Raw genomic sequence first — 27,959 nt, 5'->3', positions numbered from 1 at the left:
GAAAAATCTTTCTCTGCCTGTTAACAGAAATCCAACAAAACAGAAATTAGAGAAAGTGTTCTAAGAATTAGGTAACAGAAAATAGGAGTGCAGAAATTGAAGAGAGTGGGCAAAAGATAAAATTGCACTTGCTGGAGGTTGCAGTTTGCAAAAAGAAATTAGGGGGTGCAAATATTTGGGGTAAACACTACAGATGATATTCCTTTCGGAGTGTCACCAACTACATTGCATATTAAAAGTTCTGAGAAGTCCTGTAATTTAAAAAACCCTGATTTACCTTTTTTTTTTTTTTTTTTGTGGTACGCGGGCCTCTCACTGTTGTGGCCTCTCCTGCTGCGGAGCACAGGCTCCAGACGTGCAGGCTCAGCGGCCATGGCTCACGGGCCCAGCCGCTCCACGGCACGTGGGATCCTCCCGGACCGGGGCACGAACCTGTGTCCCCTGCATCGGCAGGCGGACTCTCAACCACTGCGCCACCAGGGAAGCCCTGATTTACCTTTTAAACAAATATTTCCCAACTAATTTGATCCTTTTACTTAAAAACAAAACAAAACAAAACACAGAATATCTATTAATAACTCACAGAACTAGTGTTCTGTACCACATTTTAGGATGTTGGTCTAGGACCCTCCTTGGTTATACCCTTGGCCTCTATACAAGGTTGCTAATACCAGTCTTATCCTGTTTGAAGCTGAGAATTAATATAGTAATAATAATAATAACAAAATCACATAGCACTTTTCAATTTATGAAATGTTATCACATATACTTACTCTGTTGATCTTCATGGGAACACGCTGAGGTAGACATTATTGTTTCAATTTTATAGATGAGGAAACTGAGGCATAGAGAGTTTAAGTAGTTGTCATGGTAACACACATAGACGAGAAAAGAGCTGAACCCTAGTCTTCTGCATTTAAATGACAAGCCCATATTGATCATGCTATTGAAAATGTTTTTTGTGAATCTATTTACTTGATTAAACATGTGTAATGGGCTGGGTTGGGGATTGATGAAAGAGAGGACAGAGAAGTGTGTAATTGCATATATATCAGTGAACTTCCTAGTCTCTCTCTGGATGATCAACACTCCCTGCTAGAGATTTCTTGTTCTCCTCAGGTCAGTATCCAGCTTCAGGGAATTGCCCTGAAGAAGACCAAAGTAGTTTAAGGAGAGAAGAGTAGGCTGGGTTACTCTGGAAGGGCAGACCAAAGGGTGCAGAATCTATCCATCTTCAATATCTCCAATGGACATCAGACAAAATAGTTTATTTTATTAACATGGATTCCATAATGACTCCATGCTTAGTATGGTTTGAATTAGTCTTAATTTTTAAAATCTAAAGTTTAATCACTGGGAAGAAAGGACACAAAAAGCACTGCTGCTGTATTGCAGAATATCTTATCCCTGTAATTGGAGCATGGCTAAAACAAGGACAATAATATTTGTTAGTTCCCAGAAGGATTTCTGAAGAGTCAGAGCCAAATGTTTTTAACAAGGATTCTTTTTTTTAAATTTAATTTTATTTTACTTTTTTATATGCAGGTTCTTATTAGTTATTTATTTAATACACGTTAGTGTATACAGGTCAATCCCAATCTCCCAATTCATCCCACCACCACCCCTATCCTGCCACTTTCCCCGCCTTGGTGTCCATACGTTTGTTCTCTACATCCGTGTCTCTATTTCTGCCTTGCAAACCAGTTTATCTGTACCATTTTTCTAGATTCCACAGTACTGTTCTCAAGAATCAAAGGTTTGATCTTTAATACATATGCATGTGCCTCTGTGTGCGTGCACGTGTATGTCTTTATACAGCTGTGTGAGGCACGATATAGTTAGACTAAAAGATCTTGATGAGTCAAGAAACATAATTTTTAGGTCAAGCTATTGAATTTAAGGGGGGGAGGAATTTTCATAGTATGAATCAAAAAGAACCATAAAAAGGAAAAGACTTATGAATAATGGAGGAGAGAGATTCAGGTCACACTAAGCCCAGAAGCCACACTTTTTTCCTGCCTCAGGTAAGGAGATCTCTAAAAATATCATCTTTATAGGTACAAAAACCATTGTTTTTGGTGGAGGTCTTCTGGAGGAGATACTTTGAAGTTAATATCCTAGAACGTATTTCCCTACAGGAGCTTTGCTGAATTTTCCTGAATTTTTGGCATTTACGTAGAAAATATGTAATAACATTCAGGAGTATAATGAGCTACATCAATAGAGACATAGTTAATGAGGCAAGGGGTTGAACTAGAAAATGTGGGTTAGGGAAATTCTAGCAGGTAGGGAAATTGGGGATGCGTTGTAATTGGTCTGTGCCTATTAGATTTGATACAAGAATGGGGTATGAATCAACGTATCACATTGACATTAATGTGACCAGAGGATCAAGACAGAAGACTCTAGTAGGGACTAGAATCCTGAGAGTTTCATTAATATTCTATTTTCGAAGACTTCATTCAGCTGAGAGTGAAAGACAGCCCTGCTTTAGCAACAAATTGCCCACATCACAGGAGGTTTCCTAGGCTGCCCAGGGATGGTACAGGAGCTCAACCACATGATCAAAAGCAGGCTGCTTCTATCCTCCTGGGCCACCACCTTCAGCATGTGGCTCTTGTTCTCAAGTCTGCATGTTATATGCTTCATTTCTTGAATTGTCTATATAACATTCTGAAAGAAGGTTGAAGGGTCAAAAGCCTTCATGAGCTTGTCTTCTTTTTTGTGTGTGTTATTTTTATTACAAAATATATCATACATACGAAAGAGAACAAATATTGTACAAACAGTGTGTGTGTCTGTGTGTGTGTATACACACATACATGTGGTTCAAAATAAAGCAATATAATGAAAACCTGTGTACACCTGTCCTAGAATAAGAACCAGAACATGACCAGTATCCTGGAAGCTTCCTGTATCCTTCTTCTCTTCCACCTCCGTCTCTCCTTGACAGAGCAAAATATTGGCTTGCGTTTTGTTATTTTCTTGCTTTGTTTTAATTTTATCATGTATGTATGCCTCTTCAAGCAATATATTTTTTAGTTTTGCATGTTTTTGACCTTTATGTAAGGAGTCTACTGTATGTTTCGTACTGCAACTTGCTTTTTGCTCACTATTAGACAGAATATATTTATCCATTTTGATGCTATTCTTTTTCTTTTCTTTTCTTTTCTTTTTAATGTGGTACGTGGGCCTCTCACTGTTGTGGCCTCTCCCGTTGTGGAGCACAGGCTCTGGACACGCAGGCTCAGCGGCCATGGCTCACGGGCCCAGCCACTCCGCGGTGTGTGGGATCCTCCCAGACCGGGGCACGAACCCACGTCCCCTGCATCGGCAGGTGGACTCTCAACCACTGCGCCAGCAGGGAAGCCCGATACTATTCATTTTCACTGAATTACAATTTTTCTGTTTGACTATATCTCAGTCCAGTCTCCCATTTAAGTTGTTTTCTGAGTTTTCCCCCCCTATTTTAAGGAAGGAGGCTATCATCTCTTTGTGTGTACATGAAAAATTTTCTTTAAAGAATATATATACCTAGGAGTGGAATTGCTGTGTTATTGGTTATACTAATTTTCTGCAGATAATGGCAAAATGTTTCCAATTATTGTACCAATTTTCTTTCCCATCATCAATGTTTAAGATTTCTGTTTCTCCACATCATGGCCAACATCACTGTCATTTAATTTTTGCTAGTCTGATGGGTATAAAATAGTATCTTAATGTGTTTTACTTGTATTTCTCAGATTACAAATGAGTACAATTCCTTCAATTTTGGGGGCTATTTGTGGTTTTTCTTCTGTGAAATAGCTGTACAAGTCTTTTCTCCATTAAAAAAAATTTTTTTGGAGGGCTGTTTTCTAATTTACCTAAACAAATTCTTTATATTTTCTGAATTCCAGTTCTCTGCTATTTATATGTATTACAAATATATTCTCCCATCTTGTGGCTTACATTCACCTGATTTTTATAGTGTCACCTAATAAATTTGGCTGAGATAAAATTGATAACTTCCATTTATATGTCTTTCCCCTCAGTTTTACGTGTTTTACCTAAAAATTTTTTCTCTCCCCTGAGATCATAAACATATTTTCTTCTAAAAGTTCTTAAGTTTTGCTTTTCACATTTATGTTCACAATTTATTTGAAATTGACTTTTGAAGATAGCATGTGGTTGGGATATAATTTTATTTTTTTCTGTATAGATCCCATTTGTCCCACTGTTCCACTGATATTCAATGCCACCTTTTCATCAAGCTTCCATATGGGTATGCATCTATTTATGAGCTCTCTACTTACCTCCAATTGTCTAGTTATCTGTTTTGATAAGCTAAAACTACCCTCCACTAATTATAATCACTTTATAATCTTGCTTTCTGACTTTCTCCTTCAGGGGTACCTTAGCTACTTGGTCTTCTATATTAATTTTAGTTTGTCACGTTCCATGAGAAATCCTGCTGGGAACTGGATTGGAGTTTCATTGAATTTCAAGGTTAATTTGGGGAGAATTAACATATTTGTAATATTAAGTTTCCCCATCTAAATACATAGTGTGTCACTCCACGTATTTAGCCTTCTAAAGACATACCATTTTAAAAAGCAAAAAAAAAAAAGAAAAAAAGAAAAAAAGAAAAAAAATGGTATCTAGGAATCAATCTCGAAAATATTTAACAACTTAAAGAAGAAAATGGCAGATATATTTTCTAATGTTTTATTACTGGTATACAGTAATGTAATTAACTTTTACACATTGATCTTATATCCAACAACCTTGCCCAGCCGTCTCTTTAATCCTTATAATTTTCTGGCTATTATTTTGTGTTATATATATTATACAGTCACATATGAATAACAATGGTTTCCTTTCCAGCGCTAATGCCCTTTATTTCTTTTTCCTGCTTTTTATTGTAACTAAGAGCTTCAATACAATGCTGAATAGAAGTGGTGAGAGCAGTTATTCCTATATTTGTTTTTATTTAAAAGAGAATGATTTCATCACCATTAAGTTTAAGATTTGCTCTAGTTTTGCTTTGTTTTGATGCTCTTTACCAGTTAAGTATGTTCACTTCTTTTTTTTGTTGTTGTTCTTTAAATTATACTATGTATTTTATTTACACTTTGTAGTTGATATATTTCATGATAAATAATTTTTTTTCCATCTTAACCATTTTTTAAGTGTACAGTTCAGCGGTATCAAATACGTTCACATCGTTGGGCAAAAATCACCTCTGTCCATCACATAACTGTTTTCATCTTGTGAAACTAAAGCTCTATATCCATTAAGCAATAACTCCCCATTATTCCTTGCCCCCAGCCCCTGGTAACCACCAGGCTACTTCCTGTCTTTATGATTTTGACTACTCTAAGTACCTCATATAAGTGGGATCATACAGTATGTATCTTTTTCTTACTGGCTAATTTCATTTAGTATAATGTCCCCAAGGTTCATCCATGTTGTAAACATACTGCAGAGTCTCCTTCCTTTTTAAGACTGAACAATATTCCATTGCATGTATATCCACATTTTGCTTATCTGTTCACCCACTGATGGACACTTGAGTTGCTTCCATGGTTTAGTTATTATGAATAATGCTGCTATGAACATGGGTGTACAAATACCTCTTTGGGATCCTATTTTCAATCCTTTGAGGTATATGTGCAGAAGTGGAATTGCTGGATCATATAGTAATTCTATCTTTAATTACTTGAGGAAACACCATACTGTTTTCCATAGTGACTGTACCAATTTAAGTATGTTCACTTCTAATCTTATTTGCTAATGATTCTTTTAAAATCACAAATGGACATTGAACTAAAACAGGTATTTTTTCCTACATCATTTAAAGCTAATAATATAGCTTTTCTAGTCGTATCAATTAATGTGGTTGTCATGCCCATGAAAATGTGTCACTTGTCTATCCTGCTTCAAGGAGCGTGACTGGCTATGGCCTCAGCTGCCATCTTACTGGATTCGGCAATGTTCACTCACACCAAGGCCTAAACTTCCGATGAGTTGCTCCCAGCAAATGACTAAACAGTGTAAGAATACTAATACAGGTTTGTGGAAACAAAATGTAGGACTCCCTAATGAATCACTCTGGCTTGAGGATTCCACATCAGTGTGTTTATTATGTTGATGTTTATTATCAGGTATATATTAAGTTTGTTTGTTTTATGCACAGAATAGCATAAAATTTTATGCACAAAATAGCATAAAATTGAGACATTGATACGAGTCTCAATCTCCTAAAAGAAACAATTGATATGTTGTTTTTTAAAACACAGTTTACTGGTGACCCAATCCTTCAGGATAAAGAGGACACAATAAGAAGAACCATCACTCTGGAGTAATTGGATAGCAATGAAAAAATAGTTACAGTGAAAGTTAAGCCAACATTTGGGGAAAAAGTGACTACAGTCATTTTAGAGCTCATAAAATAGTCAATGAAGACAATATTGGGTTTAGTCTGTTTTACAGAAACTGATTTCAAATGTTTTGGAGGTTTTTCTCATGGTCAGAGACTGCAGTTGGGGAGAAAATTCAAAGTGGATGGCAATCCTGTAAAAGGAAATGTTGACAAAGTGATATAAAATGATTATAGTAAGGAAAACATAGAAACAACTAACAGAACCAGTGAAGTTGCAGGAGGGTTTGCTGGTGAGCTCAGAGTTTAAAAGTCCACATCCAAAAAATTGGAGATGAGAAAGTAGCCAAATGTCACTGGGTCATAGTTCTGGTCATCTTTTTCTTGCTGGTACCTTGATAGATTCAAGGTCTTACCAGCTTCCCATCATCTCTGGCGCTTTACCATCCCTGTTTGTTTCCTTAACTCTGCCCACATCCTTATCAATAGTCCTTCTATTAAAGTCTCTTCTCTGGGAGTGAGGAGGGGATTCTGTGTCCTGCCAGGACCCTGACTAATATACTAAGTGAGGATATAGTGAGACATTTCCTTTTTGCTTTTAGGACATTTACATTCTCAGACACATACAGATTGTGACCCATGGAACTGAAGTCATTTGCATCAGCACTCTAGGAATTATTGTTAATAATTCTTAAAAATTGTGGCAGATAGGAGGCATGACAGGAAACTAGATATGAACATTTGTGGTCCTTGAAGTCTCCAAAAAAGGACAGAAAATTCACATTCATAGCATCCCAGAAAAATGACAGAATGAACTATTAAGCAGATATTTTATGACTACTTAAAAAGAAAAGTAGTCATTACCAAGAAGTCAACATAGATTCATTAAGAGAAAGGAGTAAACTCTATACATTTTACTTTGGATCTTCAGTCTAAAGAGATAAGAGTGGGACAAAGTGTATATGGATTTCAAGTGAAATTTGACAAAATATCTTGGTATATGCTAGTGAAGAAATGGATACCAGCTGAGAAATGTATGGGTGAATCAAGTGATAGCTGAACACTTGCCTACAAAGAATACTAATTAATGATTAATTTAAACTTAAAAATAAGTCTCCTGGGACATTCTCCGTGCCTTTGTCTCAGCTTTTTCTTGTTTAAAAAATTATTTTTGGACACTGATTTGAATGAGCATATAAAATGCATGCTTATCTTTCACAAATCTGAGAAATTGTTGGGGAAGCAGCTAATGTTCTGGCTTATAAAATCATGATTTGAAATTACCTCAACCCATTGGAATTTTGGACTTAAAACTAAAAGATAAAATGCAATAGAGATAGGCACAAGGACTAGAAAGAAAGAAAAAAATTGTCATTATTCACAGAAGACATGGTTGCATATGTAGAAAGTCCAGAAGAATCTACAAGCTATATTAATATGTAAATTTAGCAAGTTCTTTGTATACAAGGCATATATACAAAAATCAATTGTATTTTTATATACTGGCAACGAACAGAATAAAGTAAAAAAAAAGATACCATTTACAAAAGCATCAAAAAACATTAAATACCTAGGAATAAAGTTAACAAAAGATGTGCAAGACTTTTACCCTAAACACTACAAAACACTACTGAGAGAGATTTTAAAATGTCTAAACAAGTGAAGAAAGAAACCAATCTAATGGGTTGGAAGACTCAGCATTGTTAAGAAGTCAGTTCTACATGAGTTAATCTATGAATACAACAAATTTCCAGTTAAAACACTGCAGATTAATTTGTGGAGATTAACTAGAAAATTCAAAAATACGTATGGGAACAAAAAGAACCAAGAATAGCCAAGGCATTTCAGAAATAGAAGAAAAAAGTTGGAGGATGTACACTACCAGATACATCAATACTGAGTTAAACAGTGTGGTATTTGCAAAAGAGAGGCAAACTGACCAAAGGAACAGAACATGAAGTCTAGAAACAGAATCTGCATACATATATTACCTGATTTACAACAGAAGAGTAACTCAATGCAAGGAGGACAGGATGGTCTTTCCAATAAATGGCACTGAGTCAGTTGGGTATCCAAATGGAAAAAACTGTATATTGATCCTTCCCTCATACCATACCCCCAAATTTAATTCTAGATGAGTTGCCAATCTATTAGAAAGATAAAACAAGTTTTTAAAAGGAAAGGTAGAGCAACTCCATGATCTTGCATTAGGCAAGGATTTCTTAATAGGACATAAAAAGTGCTAACTATAAGGGAAAAATTGATAAATTGGACTACATAAAGTTAAGGAATTCTGTTTTTATCAAAAATACCATTAAGAAAATGACAAGGCAGCATATTTACATAATGAAGTATTATCTAGCAGTAAGAATGAACTAATAATAGCCATGCATGACAATATGGATGAATCTCACAAACATAATATTTGCCCAAAAGAGTATATATTGTATGATTCCATTTACACAAAACACAAAAACAGATAAAAACTAATCTTTGGTGTTAGAAATCAGGGCAGTATCTACTCTTGGGCGAATAGTGTCTAGAAGGGGCATGAAGGGGCTTTTGAGGTGCTGGTAATGTTCTCTTTTCTTTTTTTCTTTTTGCGGTACGCGGGCCTCTCACTGTTGTGGCCTCTCCTGTTGCGGAGCACAGGCTCCGGACGCGCAGGCTCAGCAGCCATGGCTCACGGGCCCAGCCGCTCCGCAGCATGTGGGATCCTCCCGGACCGGGGCACGAACCCACGTCCCCTGCATCGGCAGGCGGACTCTCAACCACTGAGCCACCAGGGAAGCCCTAAATTCTTATTTTTAGGATATAATTGACATATAACATCATGTAAGTTTAATGTGTACAACGTGTTGATTTGATACACTTATACATTGCAAAATGATTATCACCATAGCGTTATCTAACACCTCCATCATGTCATATAATCACCATTTCTTTTTTCCAGTGAGAACATTTAAGATCTGTTCTCTTAGCAACTTTCAAGTATATAATACTTGAAAGTTATATTATTAACTATAATCACCCTGCCGTACATTAGACACCCAGAACTTATTTATCTTATAACTAGAAGTTTGTACTCTTTGACCAGCATCTCCCTGTACTAAATTCTTTATCATTTTAATCATAACAACCACTCTTGAGGTAGTATTATTATAAATATCCTTACTTTTCAAATGCGGAAACCAAATCTCAGAGAGGTTAAGTAACTTGCCCAAATGGCACACAGATGGTAAGGGGCAGAGTCAGGATTTGAATCCTGGTCTTTCTGAACCCAAAGCCTTAAACCCTATGCCATACTGTCCTTAGGGACCTAACACTTAGAAATGGATAGACATGGAAGGCGTTTCATGATAGGAATGCATAAAAAGCTTCTGGGAACATGGAGAAGCTCTGTTGAGTCACTAGTGCTTTTGTGTTGGAGGTTGCTGAGGAAACTGAGGAATCATACAGGGGAGGAGAGTTAAAAGCTACTGCTGGTCCAACCCAAACTTTGCCATAAGTATGTGGTTGCCATAAGTGGTAAACAGTATTAGGAGATTTGGGGAATGAAAATGACCCATGGCGCCAATTCCCATGTGTGAGGATTTAGCCAGTACCAAAGCAAATCTTGATAGAGCCCCTGGAAGGAGTGTTGCTGGGTTTTCATTGGATGCTCAACATCTCCCCCTGCAGGGCTTGGAGATGAGAATTATCTATCATGCGCTGGCTCTAGTGATTAATTTAGTTCATAGCCAAATAGGAGCAGGCTCTGGCAGCCTTAGTAATTTTGTCAGGTAGCCATGGAGACACTTTGTTGCTTCAGAAATTCATAGCCTACAAAGAAGGAATAGATTCTGAAGACATTGGAAATGCATCATAACTTCCTGTCTCTGGCTTGTATTTGTAAAAGTAGAAGTGTAAAACCAGCACAACTGGACCCAGTATCCAATCCAATTAAGAGACTCAACTGCACAGAATACAACGCTATTAATCCCGCATATTATAACAAGCAAGTTTTTAACCTTGATTCAAGTGGCCATTCAGGAATTGCTTCATGCTGAGAATTAAACACTGCAAGAAAAATGTATGCTGTCTAGTTTATAAAAATTTATACCCTGTGTCAGTGGTTCAGAGGTGACTACAGACCACAACAGTACAATATGTCATTTAAATGTAAAACAGAACAGAGTTCATCTACAAGGAGGATAAAGAGTAAATATATTTAGACAACAGAGTTGAACAGATTGCCACACGGGCAAGAAAATTGCTGTAAGATTTCCAGTTGCTAAAGCTACAGGAGAAACACAGAGTTATATATTTTTCATTTTCTGACAACAGGAAGCAAATAAATACATCAGCAGAGATTTTTTCCCCCCTGAAACTAAATGAAATCACGAATGAATGGCATGCGGTCCTTGTATAAAACACAAAGTTTTATGGAGTGAACAGAATCTTAGCTTCAGCAGTATAGAGGATACTGAAACAAAGCCTCAGATGGCTCTTTTTTTTAAAAATAAATTTATTTATTTTATTTATTTATTTTTGGCTGCCTTTGGTCTTCATTGCTGCATGCAGGCTTTATCTAGTTGTGCTGGGCAGGGGCTACTCTTCGTAGTGGTGCATGGGCTTCACATTGCAGTGGCTTCTCTTGTTGTGGAGCATGGGCTCTTGGCACACAGGCTTCAGTAGTTGTGCCTTGCAGGCTCTGGAGCCCAGGCTCAGTAGTTGAGGTGCATGGGCTTAGTTGCTCCGCGGCATGTGGGATCTTCCCAGAGCAGGGCTTGAACACGTGTCCCCTGCATTGGCAGGTGGTCTCTCAACCACTGTGCCACCAGGGAAACCCCTCAGATGGCTCTTCAATCAGCCATCCATAAAGACAGAGGGCATAACTTTAAGAAGTAACAATAAAGTCATTTTTTACAACAGGCTTTGTTGCTACAGAGCAAGGCTTCTTTTTCCAGGGTCTAAGTTAATAGAAGGTTAGAACTGTGAGGCTCTGTTTCAGGGATTCTCAAGCTTCACTGAATCAGCTTGGGAGCTTGATAAAAAGGTGGATTCTTAGGCCCTTTTCCTAGAGCTGCAGATTCAGTTGGTTTGGGCAGGACCCAGGAATCTGCATTTTTAACCCTTACTACACCAAGTTTTTGCAGTGGAGGTTGTCTGTGGATGTGATTTTGAGAAACACAGATGGGATGACATAAGTGGATATGGGGCAGGTACTGGTTCAAGATCTGTTTACAATGAGTGGGAAATTAACTGGATGCATTTCATAGCCTCTGTGGAGTTGAAGCTCATCCGCAAGGAGAAAGTTTCAAAGTTTAATGTGGGCCAGGCACTGTGCAAGATGCACTGCATATGCTGACCCATTTAGGAACCAAGGAGCCGCAGGCAGTATTTCTCTTCACAGCACATTAGATTAGATGTTTCCTTAAAGTATCTGCCATGAATTGCTCAGAGCACAGGGTCTACCTCATCATTCCAGTTACAGAATTATGTGAGCTTGGTGTTACGTCCAGAGTCCCAGGAATGTTAAGTGTATCCTCAAATGGTTGCATTTTTTTCTGTTGTTTGGTTATGAAAAACAGACGTTTATAGGCTGCATCCCCGTGGAAAGAATTCATGCTTCGAAGTTCTTTCTCCATCTGAGAAATCTCAACATGCCAGTGGTCATAATGACCTGGAGGGACACATGGGTGATGGTGCCGAGCAGGGAAGTTGGGGACAAGATCAGAGAGTTCCTTCGACTTCTCCCATGGCTGCCAACACAGGCTGGGTCCAGGTTTTGAAAGTAGAAACAAAACAAACAAAACCCCACCTGGCTCTTTGGGTCAAAGGGTGGTTAATCTGGGGGGACTTGGTGTTGGTACACATAATGACATGCAGGTCAGAGAGCATTCATGGGAGAGGGAAAGACCCTTGACTTCTTTGGAGAGTCTAATCCACATCCCAACAACAACGGTGGTACAATACGACACATTTGAAGGTCCACATAAGAGATTTCCAAGTCATAAATCTTAAAAAAAAATTTTTTTCAGTATACCAGAGCACAGGACATTGATCGTGGGGCAAAGTTACAGAAAATAGGGAAAAGTCCAGTCCTCTGGATTCAGACCATATACCAAGTTGAAGAGTTAAAAAATCTTATCAGGCATTTGTTTTGTTTTATTCTTCACAGCAGAAAACAATTAATTGGCCACTTCCACCCCCTCCTCTATTAGATGGCTGATTAAACAGCTGTTTTAGCTCAACACTCTGATTTTCATTATTTACCGCTTAACATCTGGCCCTGTTAATATTATCAATTCTAAGTGCTAAGAATATGTTTAAATCAACTAAAATATTTCTGTTATGGTCCATTTAGGGATTTTTCTCTGCTTGTCTTTTAACCTCCTAAAAGCAGGCAGCCAACCTATTAGTTCATCTATTTTGGCAAACTAAAACGATGAATGGTTTTAAAAGCTTGGAAAATGTAAAACTTCAGACAAATCACAACCATATCCAGGTTATAATGCTGTTTATGTAATTTCTGTGGGATGTATAACTTCATCCTGTGGAAGGATTTCCTTCACTCTGAATCCCCCAAGGTCTCTGACTGATTTTCCTCTTCCTTCGGCACAGTTTGTGTTTAGAAAATAATGCCCAAGAGAAAGATAACCATCTTGCTGATGTTTTACGACACACGTGCATTCTCATACAATTTCTATTCCCTCTTCCTCGTAAGTGATCAGATGAAGAACGGAGTTTAAGCACATCATCAGAATTGCACAGTAAGTGGTCAGGAGTCTTGCAAACGGCACTAAAAGAAGCTGAATTACCAGAGGAGGGAAGCGCAGCCGGAAGCTAGATATTGCATCATCTGGCCTTCCTCTGCTGAACAAAAAACATTATTTTGTAAAGCATTTACAGATGCTCTGATTTCAAGTGACATAATGCATTTGTTTCATTGGAGGTTATCAATCTGCAACTCTGAAATTTTCCTTAGTGTGAAAAACCCTGTAACAATTCATGGTATCCTGGTATATATTTGAGGGAAAAGAGTTGAATCTTAAAGCTAAACTAGCAATTTGTATAACCTCTGGAGGCTGACTTTTCTGAGACATTTCCATTTTCTATTACAACACAGAAGTTCTGTCTTTATGACAAAGGGAAGACCTAGAAAAAGGGTCTCTGTAGCCATGACACTAGTCATGCTGTGTGATTTAAAATCTGTATTAAACACTATAGTGTGAGTATTGGAACTGATATTCTTAGGAATTGTGAATTTTTGCAGGAAGGCAAGGATCAAGATGGGTTTCTAAAATTAAAGCCATTGTTGTCATTTATTAGGTTATTAGCTTATTAGTTTGACGGTTCCTTCAAAAATCCTACTTTATGCAGAGCAACAGAGACTGGTGACAAAAATCTAAATATTTTCACGTTGAATCTAAAGATTAGTGGTAAAGGGCTTCCCTGGGGGCGCAGTGGTTGAGAGTCCGCTTGCCGATGCAGGGGACACGGGTTCATGCCCTGGTCCGGGAAGATCCCACATGCCGCGGAGCGGCTGGGCCCGTGAGCCATGGCTGTTGAGCCTGCGCGTCCGGAGCCTGTGCTCCGCAACGGGAGAGGCCACAACAGTGAGACGTCCACATACCGCAAAAAAAAAAAAAAAAAAAGATTAGTGGTAACTACATTGTTGGTTTGTTTTATGACCATGAATCAATTGCTTAAGAAGTGGTCCTTCGATTGAATAAAGGAAAAGAGATAGGTTCTCCAGGAGCCAGTTCAAATATTGAATGTGCCCCTATTACCCTTTGCTATCATGTAGGAAAGAAGCCTGTGGAAAGGAGAGGCATGCAAATGGTTTAAGCAGGCCAAGGAACTGAAATAGTGAAACAGCAGAAGGTTATCTCGACTGGAGTCATCCATATCTTTCTGCTTCAGAATCTTGGGGGAATTTCTCTGTGTATCTCTTGGCCTTTACTCGACAGACCCAAGTAAACAGGAATACCAGGAAGAGTTTGTTCAGATAGTTTAGTTTCAGTTTCCCAGTTTCTCAGAATTGGTGACCAATGATATTTCCTCCACATGATGATTCATCCTTCCAACCCCCTCATTTCTATTTGGCTTCTTGTCTTATCCAGAGTAAGTGCTGGATAAAATATGTGTTGCATTGGAGTCAGGTTAAGTCAATCAGTTAACAAGAATTTATTCACTGCCTGCTCAGAAAACGGCCTGTGCTAGGTCCTGTGTTGGGATTGCGTGGAAGTGCCAGCCATGGTCCTCTTCAACAGGAACTTAGAGATTTCCATTCTAGATCATGAGGGTCCTTCTGTTCTAGACAATTCCATTCACTTGCTGTCCACACACAAGACTTAGATTCCTTCCTCTGGAAAATTGCCTGGGCTTTTGCCACCTGGAATGCCTTCCCCCACATTATTCTGGCAATTCGCATCCTCCAAGAATAGCTCAAAATTCAGTTCTTTCAAAAAGCCTTTACAGATGAGACTTATCCCACTTTGATTTTTCTGTGTCATCTTGGCAACTATGATAGTTCCCACTTTGTACATTCTTTATAAATTCTTTGAATATGGGGACCATAATCTATTCATTTTGGGCTCCCAAATGCCAAAAAAAGCTCATTAAGTCCATAAAAATGATAACTACTATCTTTATTTATTTTCAGTAAAAGGACTGATTAAAAACCTAGCCTGCCATTATTGGAAATAGAAGTTCGAATCTCTTTTAAGAATATCATGTACCCTTATCTCTTTATCACCTTTCCCACAGAAAAGTATCTTTTGCATGAGGCGATAATAACAAGAAGCCTCTAAGAATTTGGTAATACTTTGAAACAAATTTGTTTAAAAATGTCTTTGAACATAATTTATATGAATTTATATGAATATAATTATCAACAGCATCTTTTATCAATGCTACCTAAAGAGAAATGTGACAATACCTGTATCTAGGGATTTATGCACCCAATGGCATAATTCCCCAAGCTCTTTAGGAGTTTTCTGCCCTCTGATTGGGAAGCACTGGTTTAAAATATACATTGTTTGACTGAATTTAGTGGAGTTGTATGGCATAATTATAGATGAACTCATAACAGGACAAGTTCCAGACCTTATAATCATTTAACTTTAAATTTAGGCTCTGAATTTTGTCTCCTTATTTCCTTTTTCATTTTCTTTCTCCATCCTTCCCTCCTTCCTTTCCTCCTTTTCTTCTTTCCTCTTATTTGCTAAACTGGATGTCTTTACCCTTTGAATGATATATTAAGTCCAGTTCATTTTTGCTGATGCTAAAGGCAGACTTAAAACTCACAAATAATAATATCAATAATAATCATTTACATAAGGTTTCCCATGTGTTAGGCAAAGGCTTTACACATATTACCTCATTTAGCTCTTATACCTCTAGGAGGTAACTATTGTTATAATAATATATTTTCTCCTTTTATATGTCAGTCTGAATCCAGATTCTCTTATCTTCGTTATCCAGGTTGCAGATTTAGCAGTTGTTAAAAAGCAAAAATCAATGCAGCTCCTATTTCTGTTCCAAGTGTCCCAACTGTCATGAGTGTGTATTTACTTCGGGTCTTGATCTGCTTCTCTCTCTGTCCCCAAAGCACACTTGGAGCTCTTTCCACAAATGTAATTTCTTAAGTTTATTTAGGGAGTCATGTTCTGGGTTTTATTGTAGGGGCAAATGCTATGATTTCCAAATATTTGTTCTGTAGGCATTGCTAAAGGTCATTCTGACAATTGTCCTGTGGCCCAGGTATAAGAGCAGCTGAGGTCAACCTACCCTGGATTCCACCTACTGCTTCTTATGAGGAGACAATAATAATTTTTTATGATCATAGGGTAAGTCAGTGAATAATGTTTTAACTCCATCTTTTCTTAAAATATCTTTATTGGAGTATAATTGCTTTACAATGTTGTGTTAGTTTCTGCGTACAACGAAGTGAATCATCTTTATGTATACATATATCCCCATATCCCCTCCCTCTTGCACCTCCCTCACACCCTCCCTATCCCACCCCACTAGGTGGTCACAAAGCACCAAGCTGATCTCCCTGTACTATGCAGCTGCTTCCCACTAGCTATCTATTTTACATTTGCTAGTGTATATATGTCAATGCTACTCTCTCACTTCGCCCCAGCTTACCCTTCCCCCCCAAATCCTCTGTGTCCTCAAGTCCGTTCTCTACGTCTGTGTCTTTATTCCTGCCCTGCCACTAGGTTCATCAGTACTGTTTTTTCAGATTCCATATATGTGCGTCAGCATATGGTGTTTTTTTTTTTGTTTTTTTTTTGTTTTTTTTTTTTTTTTTGGTACACGGGCCTCTCACTGTTCTGGCCTCTCCCGTTGCGGAGCACAGGCTCCGGACGTGCAGGCTCAGAGGCCACGGCTCACGGGCCTAGCCGCTCTGCGGCATGTGGGATCCTCCCGGACCGGGGCACGAACCTGTGTCCCCTGCATCGGCAGGCGGACTCTCAACCACTGCGCCACCAGGGAAGCCCTAGCATACGGTATTTATTTTTCTCTTTCTGACTTACTTCACTCTGTATGACAGACTCTAGGTCCTTCCACCTCATTACAAATAACTCAATTTCTTAACACCATCTTTATTTTTATTTTTTTAAACATCTTTATTGGAGTATAATTGCTTTACAATGTTGTGTTAGTTTATTCTGTATAACAAAGTGAATCAGCTAGACATATATCCACATATCTCCTCCCTCTTGTGTCTCCCTCCCACCCTCCCTATCCCACCCCTCTAGGTGGTCACAAAGCACCAAGCTGATCTACCTGTGCTATGCGGCTGCTTCCTACTAACCATCTATTTTACATTTGGTAGTGTATATGTGTCCATGCCACTCTCTCACTTCGTTCCAGCTTACCCTTCCCCCTCCCCGTGTCCTCAGTCCATTCTCTATGTCTGCGTCTTTATTCTTGTCCTGCCCCTAGGTTCTTCAGAACAATTTTTTTTTTTTTAGATTCCATATACATGTGTTAGCATACGGTATTTATTTTTCTCTTTCTGACTTACTTCACTCTGTATGACAGTCTCTATGTCCATCCACCTCACTACAAATAACTCAGTTTCGTTTCTTTTTATGGATGAGTAATATTCCATTGTATATATGTGCCACATCTTCTTTACCCATTCATCTGTTGATGGACACTTAGGTTGCTTCCACGTCCTGGCTATTATAAATAGAGCTGCAGTGAACATTGTGGTACATGACTCTTTTTGAATTATGGTTTTCTCAGGGTATATGCCTAGTAGTGGGATTGCTGAGTCATATGGTAGTTCTATTTGTAGTTTTTTAAGGAACCTCCATACTGTTCTCCATAGTGGCTGTATCAATTTACATTCCCACCAACAGTGCAAGAGGGTTCCCTTTTCTCCACATCCTCTCCAGCATTTATTGTTTCTAGATTTTTTGATGATGGCCATTCTGACTGGTGTGAGGTGATACCTCATTGTAGTTTTGATTTTCATTTCTCTAATGATTAGTGATGTTGAGCATCCTTTCATGTTAACACCATCTTTAACATCTTTACTGTAACTACAATAACAAGTTTCTTTACACTGTATTTTAATATCTGACTATGGCACAATGATACCAAAGCTCACTCAATAAAATCAATTCAATAAGGGGCAAAACTCAGTTTGCAAATTTCTGAAGATTTGATTTAATCTAAGGATGAATGTTTAGTGTATCCAGTGCAGTGATGAAGTCCTTCCAAATATTACTTCTTGAACAGCAGTGAGTTTTAGGTTACACCTTTGGATAAGTGAAAATATTTTATGCTGGCCATTGCCTTTAAGGCAGTAAGGAACCGGAGAAACTCACTGAGAATCTATATTTCAGTAGACTGACTTCTCCCTTCTCCAATCATGTGCAAAGGGAGAATACAGGTCTGCAGAGAGAGCTTCTGGATGTTCTTATAAAAAAAATTTGGGCTTGATTCCAGCACACAGAAGAATGGATGATTGTAGAACTAAAAGAAAAACACAAACCCCAAGTTTAGTAATTCAGCCTTCAGTAAAATTAAGCTGAAATCAGAAATTGAAAATATTTTGTAACAGCACACTTGAAATAATGAAGAACTGTTGATACATCGGCTTTGGAAATACAAAATACTGAGCTGGTTTTGAACATCTTGTTTTGAAAGACAAGAAAGTATATTAGAAAATATTTGCATACCAGTCACCATAAAATTTGGGTTAATTTAATCCTTATTATGTTTCTTAGCATTATGCTGAATTTCTGTCTACTGCTCTTTAATTAAAAAAGCAAAGCAATTTCAAAAAATATTGGAATTTTAATAGTTTAATAGTTTCAAAGACTGCTGACATAATTCTGAGTGTTCAAATGCTTAAAAGATTATATTTGTAGTATATTTGATGAAAATAACTGTTAAAGTAGAAAACTCTCTTTTCCATAGGAAGTTTTATTTGTAAACTGTAAGGAGACTTCTGTTGTACTGATATTTACTCACCCCTTCTTTCATAGTAACAGAATTTTTAGCTGGGTATAGGAATACCTAGAATAGCGACAGTAAGGGATAGCCACGTGACTGAATTATGGCTGATACGATGTGAACAGAAGTAATTTGTAAACTTGTGAAACTATTTCAAAGGGACAGAATATGCCCTACTTCTCCCTTTCCTCTTGTGGGGTCTGGAATGTGGCTGGCATGGCAAATCATCTTAGAAAATGCAGACAAGGAAAGAACTTTAGTTATAAAGAGCAAAGATAGAAGGACTTGGGTTTCTGACCTCATAAAGGGCGGGGGTGGGTCATACCTGCCAAAGACCTCCTATCTCCAGATTTCTTTTATATGAGAGAAAAATAAACGACTGTGTTATTTAAGCCACTATTATTATTTGCATACTGCTAATTCTAAATAATAACCAATTTTGTGCTAACTGATCTGCTGACTATGACCTTATTGGTTAAATCTTAATTAACTCAATCAAAATAAGCTCTCCAGATGGTCTTAAAATTAGAAACATCCGGAAATATATTCCTATTGTAAAAAAGTTATTTTATAAGTTGAACAAGAAATTATAGAAACACGATACAGAATCTCAATTTTCTGAGACAATTGTAAAAACCCCAAAATTGTATGCCTTAGACCCAGAGCTGTCCAAACCAGCTTTCTGCAATGATGGAAATACTCTACATCTGTGTCGCCTGACATTGTAGCCACTAGCTATACGTGGCTATTGAGACTTGAAATATGGCTAGTACAACAGAGAAATTGAGCTTTTAATTTATATAATTTAATTTAGATTTAAATAACCATGTCGTTAGATTATGGCCATAATGATTTTAGTTTTCAAAATATTTAAAGCTCAATAACATACCGACAGCATATCTCGCTTTGAGAATTTACACTTTCTAGAGAAACCTCCAACATAAATGGATCACAAAATATGTGCATAGGTGTCTTGACTTGATTTGCTTTATAAGGTTGTTAGCCATGAGTCAGTTAAATATTGGAGAAGAGTATTTGGTCATCTACGAAATATGAAGTTTTTGATATAGTTGATATTGAGTTTTACTTTGGAAGAGTAATTAGAAGGCAGGCCAATGATGTATTGAAACTTTTCCTAGATAATGACGGTAAAACCAAGTAGTTAACTAAAGGGGAAAGCTTACCTTTCTGTTCTCTCTGATGGGAATGGTATGTAAGTACAGCTCAGCTAAAAATGGCAATATTCATTGTGGTTACAGCACAGATGAAATTAGACCAAGATTCCAGTTGCAGCTCAACTAACTCACTGTGTGATCTTGGGCAAGTTGCCTAATTATCAGCTTCAGTTCATCATCTATAAAATGAAGCTAGCAATAATACCTATTTATAGAGTTCTAGGTTCATATGAGATAATTTTCATTAAGCACTTGGTGCAGTGCCAGGATCAGAGTAAACACTCTGAAACTTACAGAAACACAGGCCACAATCTAGTTTTAGAACCAAAAGATAAAAAGGAAAAAGATGAACGAAAACAACAAAATTCCCCAAATGAGACAGACTTGGCCACCAGTGGGAATGCATTGATCTTGCAAATGCTTTGGGATACTTCTCTGTAGAGGCAGAATTAGAATTTATAAAAGTTAGAAGATTACCAAATAATTAACATATGTCCAAATAGACAACACATGACTTAACAGGAGTCATGTAAGTGATAAGAAATATTATATCTACTTTTCCAGCAAGTTGAGTCAGAACCAGAGACTCAATCATATGAGTCAGAAAGCTTAAAAGCAGTCTTATGAGGTTAACAAAGATAAAGTTTGGTCAAATTTACCCTGAGTATGTATGTATGTATGTATTTATTTCCCTGAAAACCAGAAGAGATTAAAGGTCAAAACCATTGTATATGGAAAATCTGTTGCTCTCTAGACCACGTCTCTTACCGGCACATAATTAATTATAAAATCAAATGCACTCTGTATGTAATAATAAAATTAACCAATTTTAAGAAAACTACCTCTTTTGGTTTACACTGTATATTGAGGTGGTGAGGTAGGGTAAGAAACTTCACACAGGCTTCCCTGGTGGCGCAGTGGTTGAGGGTCCGCCTGCTAATGCAGGGGACACGGGTTCGTGCCCCGGTCTGGGAAGATCCCACATGCCGCAGAGCGGCTAGGCCTGTGAGCCATGGCCACTGAACCTGCGCGTCCGGAGCCTGTGCTCCGCAACGGGAGAGGCCACAACAGTGAGAGGCCCGTGTATCACAAAAAAAAAAAAAAAAAAAGAAAAAGAAACTTCAAACAAGAAATGAACAAATTGACTATTCTCACTTTCCAACACTTTGGGTGTTGAAGTATTTGCTAGGCATTTCCTATTTTCTTAGCTTAGGTGTATAGGGGAAAAAAACAGAAATGAGTTAGGAGTAAATGATTTATGGTCTTAATAAAACTGGGTGAATCTGAAGAAAATTGTATGGGCCAAATAAAAAATTTATCAAATAACTTCTAATAACCTCTGTAATATTTCTTCAGCCAGTTTCAACCTGATATTTTATTATTTTAATATTTTGTATATTGTTGCACTAAAGCCAAGGATATCCCAGAGGATGTTATTACAAAATTGTATGACTCTCATCTTAAAATAAAAATATAAGCAAAAAAATAAGTAATCTGGAATGTTGGGTTTTCTTACTTCTATGATCTAATCTGGCTGCATTTCAGGAAAGGAATGTTGGTTATTATAGGGGTTTTAGTTACTGGAAGATAGAAGTGTGTGTGTGGGGGGTTGGGGTGGGTAGAGTAGGATTTAAAATAATGGTGATGAAAAACTGGTGTTGCTTAGAACTGGCAAAAGTCATAACTACCAGTGTAGCATGCCATCCTGGATTTGGCAATGAAATTCATCTGGTTTGGGGCACAGTCATCTAATCAGTTCTTGAGCACAGAGGAGTTTTCTGGCTTTCTGTATTCATCAGGGTTTTCGGTTGTAAGCATCAGAAATCAACCCCAGCTAAGTTATGTGAAAAAAGAATTGTTGGGCAATTCACAGAATTGGTGGGAGGACTAAAGAATTAGGCTTGGAAAATAAACAAGAGCCGAGAGAGGTTTGACTGAAGTAAACGTGGCCAGGGTTTCACCACCATCAACACCACCCTCACTAGACTCATGATGCTGGTGCTATTGCCGTGTACAATTCTCAGCCTTCTCCAGATCTTTGTGTCACCACCGTTAGAGTCAAAGTCTCTGCTGAAAGCAACTGACTGGTAGAACCTACATCCTTTACCTTATCTTTCAGGGCTTTTAGCTTTCACTTCAAGATACAGATGGTGAGGAATTATCTCCCAGAGAAGGTTGTTCAGAGAAAAAGATGAATGTCCGTACTTTCTGGACCAGGTACCCTGGAGTTGGATTTATTGGTTCCTCAGCTGAGCAGGACTGCTCTTCAAGGAGGTGGGGTTGGGCCAGGTGGGGTTGGGTAATGTGAGGGAGCTGCTCAAAGGAGGGGCACATACTATATCTGTGAATGATAATTTAAAATCTTTGCAGAACTTACATAATAAAAGCATATATTTAACATGGCACAGGGCATGATGGGAAGATGATGGCTCAACAAGTCTCACTTTCTCTTCCCTTTTATTGCTAATAACTCCAACCCAAAGCCTCTTCTGGGCTAACTGTGAGCTAGGGCTGGAAGGCAGGTGGAGTACAGAGGGCGGGGCTTCCCTTCCCCTTACCACCCTAAAGCCAGATGAAACCCAGATACAGCCTGGGGAAAGATTTGAAAGCTGCAATTCCTGGGGAGAGCTTGGCCCATGGACATCGCTGAGCACCCAGGGAGAAGACTGACATTGACTAGCATGAGTGTGCCTGTCTTTTTGGCCCTTGGGAAGCCAAAGAAGAGGCTGGGTCTTCTCCACTTCTGAGGTTGAGAGAGCATGAGAAACCCACAAAGAAAAGAGGCATCCTCCCAATCCTCAGCAAAGGACTGAAAATCTTTTCATCAATGCAATGGGTCACATGACAAGAGACTGCTGTACTTCCACCACTCTCAAGATTCCACCCTAAAGTACCTCCAAGAATAGACAAAGGAAAATAGCACTACATCCCAGGAGCCAGCAGTCATAGAGAAGAGTAAATAATCAGAACAGACCTTAACAAAATCTGAGGAATTTGCTTGAGGAAAGACTTTAAACAAATAATAAATAAAAATCCATAGAACTCAAGATAGGGGAAGATATTTAGGGGAGAAAACAGTGGTAAGGAAGGGATCTTACAATATATATAGTTAAGTCAAAACGGATAACCATAGACTATTTGAACGTGTAAAAACTAAGAGGAAACTAATAGAGAAGGAGGTTGAGATTAATGAAATAATGAAATTTAAAAATGATACAAAGGCTAAATACATCTGAAAACTGGTTCTTTGTAAAATTCAATAAAATAGATAAGTTCCTTGAGGACTTCATTAAGGAAAAACTAGAGAGAAAAAATACATAAAATTAGGAATGAGAGAGGAAACGTAACCACAGAAAAGTAGAAGATTGAAAGATAAGGCCACATATAACTCAATATGCCACACATAACTCAACTGCAACAAATTTGGAAACTCAGAAGAAATGGGTAATTTTCCAACAAAATATAATTACCCAAGTTAACCCAAAATCAATTGGAAAACTTGACTAATTACTATAGACTTATAGTAATTATAACTCTTATAGATAAGAATAGATTACAGATTATAAGTCTTATAGATTCTTATAGATAAGAATCACCTCTACTTGCTAAAACTATAAATTCCTATAGCTGACTGTATCCCAGATCCAATGAATCAGAATCTTTAGTGTTGGAACCTAGTAATTTCTACATTTATCAAGAGCTCCAGTTGATTCCTATCATCAATGAAGTTAGGGAACATTGCCATAGAAGACTGGGCTAGGTTATTGCAGACCTACCATTTAAGAAAAGGCTTTAGACCTGATGTTTTTATAGCTAGTTCTATGTAGCCTTTAAATAACAGATATTTTCAATTTTATATAACTATTGTAGACCATAGAAAATAATAGAATAATTCTTACGATGTCAGCATAATGTTAATACCAAAACTTGATATAGTACAAAACAGAAAATTACAGACCAAACTTACTAACAGATATAGATGAAACAATCTAATAGCACACAGAACCCAGCAATACATCATAATAATAATATACCACCACCATATAGAATTTATTCCATGATTACAAGAATGATTTAAAACAAGACTCTATCAACACCATTTATTTCATTAATAAATTGAAAGAGAAAGAAACATATGATCATATCAAGAGATGCTAAAAAGACATTTGATAACACTGATTAATCATTCCTAATAAAAACTATCAGCAAAATAGGAAAAAATGAGATTATTCAAATATTATAAAGCCTGTTTTTTAAAAGCTAGTAACAACTGTAATTACAAGTAACAATACATCTTTCTTTTAAAACTAAAAATTCATATGCCCTTTGAACCAGCAATCCCCTTTTGGGGAACCAATCTCATAGAAATAAAAGCAAGATGCTTAGTGAAGCATTGTTATAGTGACAAAAAAACTGGAAACAAAGTGAATGCCTAATGAGTAGGAAAGAAGGATAAATAAGTTAGAATACATTCACATCATGGAATATCACACAGTAATTAAAAAGAATGTGAATTCATTCAGCTGATTTGTTGACTCCTAGGGACTGCCACAGAGTATTGTCAAAGAAGAAAAGTAAGATACAGAGATATGTAGCATGCTATGACTCTATTTTTATAAAGCAAACAATATCAAAAACCCACTACATATGAATCAATATGAATAAATGTAGCCAAAAGTATATATTGTACAAAGTACAGAGAGGTACACATTGGTAGTTAACATGAGGAATAAGGGTGAGTGGAGAGGGGATGGAGGTGGGAGATAGAAGTTAAAAAAAAAAAAGCAAAACAACAACAAAAAAGGCTTTCCCATAATGGTCCAACAGGTAAAATAGAATTCTATTTATGTTAAAGGATGTGTGTGTGTGTGTGTGTGTGTGTATTTGCATATAAATAAATTTTAAAGCAAATAAATAATTTAAAGCAAATCCCAAATGCCATAAAACTTTAGAAATACTTCAGTATGAATTTCCAACATGTATCTTTTTTTTTTTTTTTTTTTTTTTTTTGCGGTGCGCGGGTCTCTCACCGTTGTGGCCTCTCTCGCCATGGAGCACAGGCTCCGGATGCGCAGGCTCAGTGGCCATGGCTCATGGGCCTAGCCGCTCCGTGGCATGTGGGATCTTCCCGGACCGGGGCACGAACCCGTGTTCCCTGCGTCGGCAGGTGGACTCTCAACCACTGCGCCACCAGGGAAGCCCTCCAACATGTATCCTTATGTTTGTTTGTACTGGTATCATGAACTAGGAAAGAGGAAAGATGTGGACAGGTGCACACCAAACTCTTATTATCAGTCACCTCAGGGGGTGGAAGCAGAGAAGCAGGGGCTCAGGGCTATAATTAGCTTTGCTTTTATATGCTTTTAAACTGTATTGTTTCACTTGTTTCAATAAGCAAGGAAAAGCTAGCAATTCGGTCCTCTGGTTGGCCTTAGAATTGGAAGACACCTTAGCAATATCTTCCATCTTTTCTCTCATACCCAAGGTAGCATGCATGAGCAGTTGTGATCATGCATTAGTTAAATAGCAATATATTAGTGAGGAAACAAATGGATGGCTTTTTAGCAAACCTGTGAAGGTTAAGATTATATATATATATCTCCTAAGGAAATAAATCTAAATTTTGAAAATTCTTTGCACCAAATGCTTTCAAGTAGATGTCCTTAAATTCTCCAGTTGCTGGACATACAGATTATGTCCCAAATAATACTGCAATTGGTATCTTTTATGTGCTGTCATTAAAAATGATGTTTAAAAAGATGGCCAAAAACTTTTTTAAGATTAAACGTTAAGAGAAACAAAGAATGATAGGCTGGAAATACCCTTCCCTAAAAACAAAACAAAAACAAAAACAAAACCTTATGCATAGAAAGAAGACAGGAAGGAAATAGAGTGCAACAGAATGCAAACAAAGGCTATATTTCATAAGTGATATCATATGTGTTTATAAATAGTACTTCCTATTATTTTCTGTTTTGTCAAACTTATAATTAGTCTGCAATATTTTTATAACAAAAAACCTAAAAAACTTAAAAAATACTTTTCTAATTCAAGTACAAAAGTTTATTTTCACACAAAACCTTTATAAGTATTTTGTAGACATTACTGGAGTCATTCTTTCACTATTTCTGGCATTACATAGATTTGTGAAATACTAAATAAGGGCAGAAATACATATGTTGTCAGTTAGTTGTCTTTAGTTCGGTCAAAAATCTCTGCATTCAAAAAGTAACTATAAGAAATTGCAGACAGAAAAATATGAGAATTCTCTGAAGTTAGCATTTTGGCTCCACTATCAGGGAAATCTCAACCTGGCATGAGGTATTGAAGAGAGGACAAAAAAAAAGATGTTATTTTTGAATTAATATGACAAAAGTAGAAGCATTACCAGACCAGCTTTAGAACAGTCCCACTTCCCCTTTTATTAAAATAGTTAATTTCATTTATTTATTCTCATTTATTCATTCAGTCAAATATCATATGCTAAGTTAGGCAAGGTAACCTCTGTGAATGGCAGTTTCTTTATATGTAAAATGGGGTTCCTATGGAGTACTACTTAACTACTTACAGAGTACTTCTGAATGTGAAGTTCCTGGCAATGCAATAGGTACCCCCAAAATAGAACCTGTTGTTGCTGTTATTATTATTACTCTTGCCAAAGGGTTTCACAACTATTCCATTGAGGAAGAATTGATAGTTTCACAACTATTCCATTGAGGAAGAATTGATAGTTTCACAACTATTCCATTGAGGAGGAATTGTGTTAAATGCCACTTATAATTAACAGTGCATAAAACTGTATATGTCTTATCCCACAAAGTAGATTCAGTATTTCTCTGCAATTTTTAAACTAGTATTTGTCGCCTCTGTCAAGTCCTTAATTGAAAGGTGCCTTTGGTTCTGAATCAGGACAGCCTATATTTTCAGTAACTCTGCCACTGAGTCAGCCCCCTTGCCCAGTGGTAGCTGAAAGGCTTCTTGCTGGTGTGAGAATCATCCTTGACTCACAAGGGAGGCGATGACATGGACCCCTCAAGTCTTTCCAAAGTCTGTCGCTAGGCTTCTTGATAGAAACCACTAGTGCAATTTTTTCTGTAAGTACCTGGTAACAGTAACCATGTGTGCCAGTGGCTAACGCATCCCATGGCCACTTGGAATAGCAAAAAGAATCTCCAGTTGGAAGGATGCTACAAATGAGGTTTTATATTGTTAAAAGAACATTTGAAAGTCAGGGGATACACATGCATTTTATGTAAATCCAAATTCAATTTGGACAAACACCATGGCCTTCTGGCACCCAATAAAGGAAGGCAACTCAGACACATGTTCCCATCAGGTGGTAACTTTCATTAGCTGGAGTAGTCTATGCTTTAAGTGGTTATGCTGAATTCTTGGCATGGCCAGCTGTCAATAATGTTAACTATTATTTGTTGCTGTCAGCATCGTGATCATCATTAACATGGTCCTGTGGTTTTTATCTGAGGGTTCAGCCAAGAAAGAACTTGTCCAGATCTCATTCTAGTTAATTGCAGGATGAATTTAGAGCAAGGAAGACTGCTTTTCTAGTTATAGAATCTAGTTGACAGAGCAAAGTGATTGTGGCATATGGAGACGTCCTGCTTTTTTCCCCCCAAGTCCATGTGCTGGCAGTTCTTTTTCTGTCCTAGAAATCACTGTGTTTAGAACAGCTCTTCTTAATGTCTACTCCCCTTTTATGCTGGGATACACATGACTGCTACTCCCAATGAATGTATCCAGATTTGATAAAATGCAGCAAATTTTGGTGAAGCAAAGCACACAGTAATTCATGAGTGTCACAACTATATACAGTTCACCAGAACTGATATGTGTTTTAGTTTGGTCCTCTCTGAAGTAGAGCCTGAGGTAAGAACTAAGGTATGGGTAGTTTATTTGGGAGATGATCCTCTGAAGCAGGAGTAAAGGAGTAGAGAGAG

This window comes from Mesoplodon mirus, assembly GCF_964341445.2.
Source record: "Mesoplodon mirus genome assembly, chromosome: 8".
NCBI lineage: Eukaryota > Metazoa > Chordata > Mammalia > Artiodactyla > Ziphiidae > Mesoplodon > Mesoplodon mirus.
Note: the sequence above shows the minus strand (reverse complement) of the source record.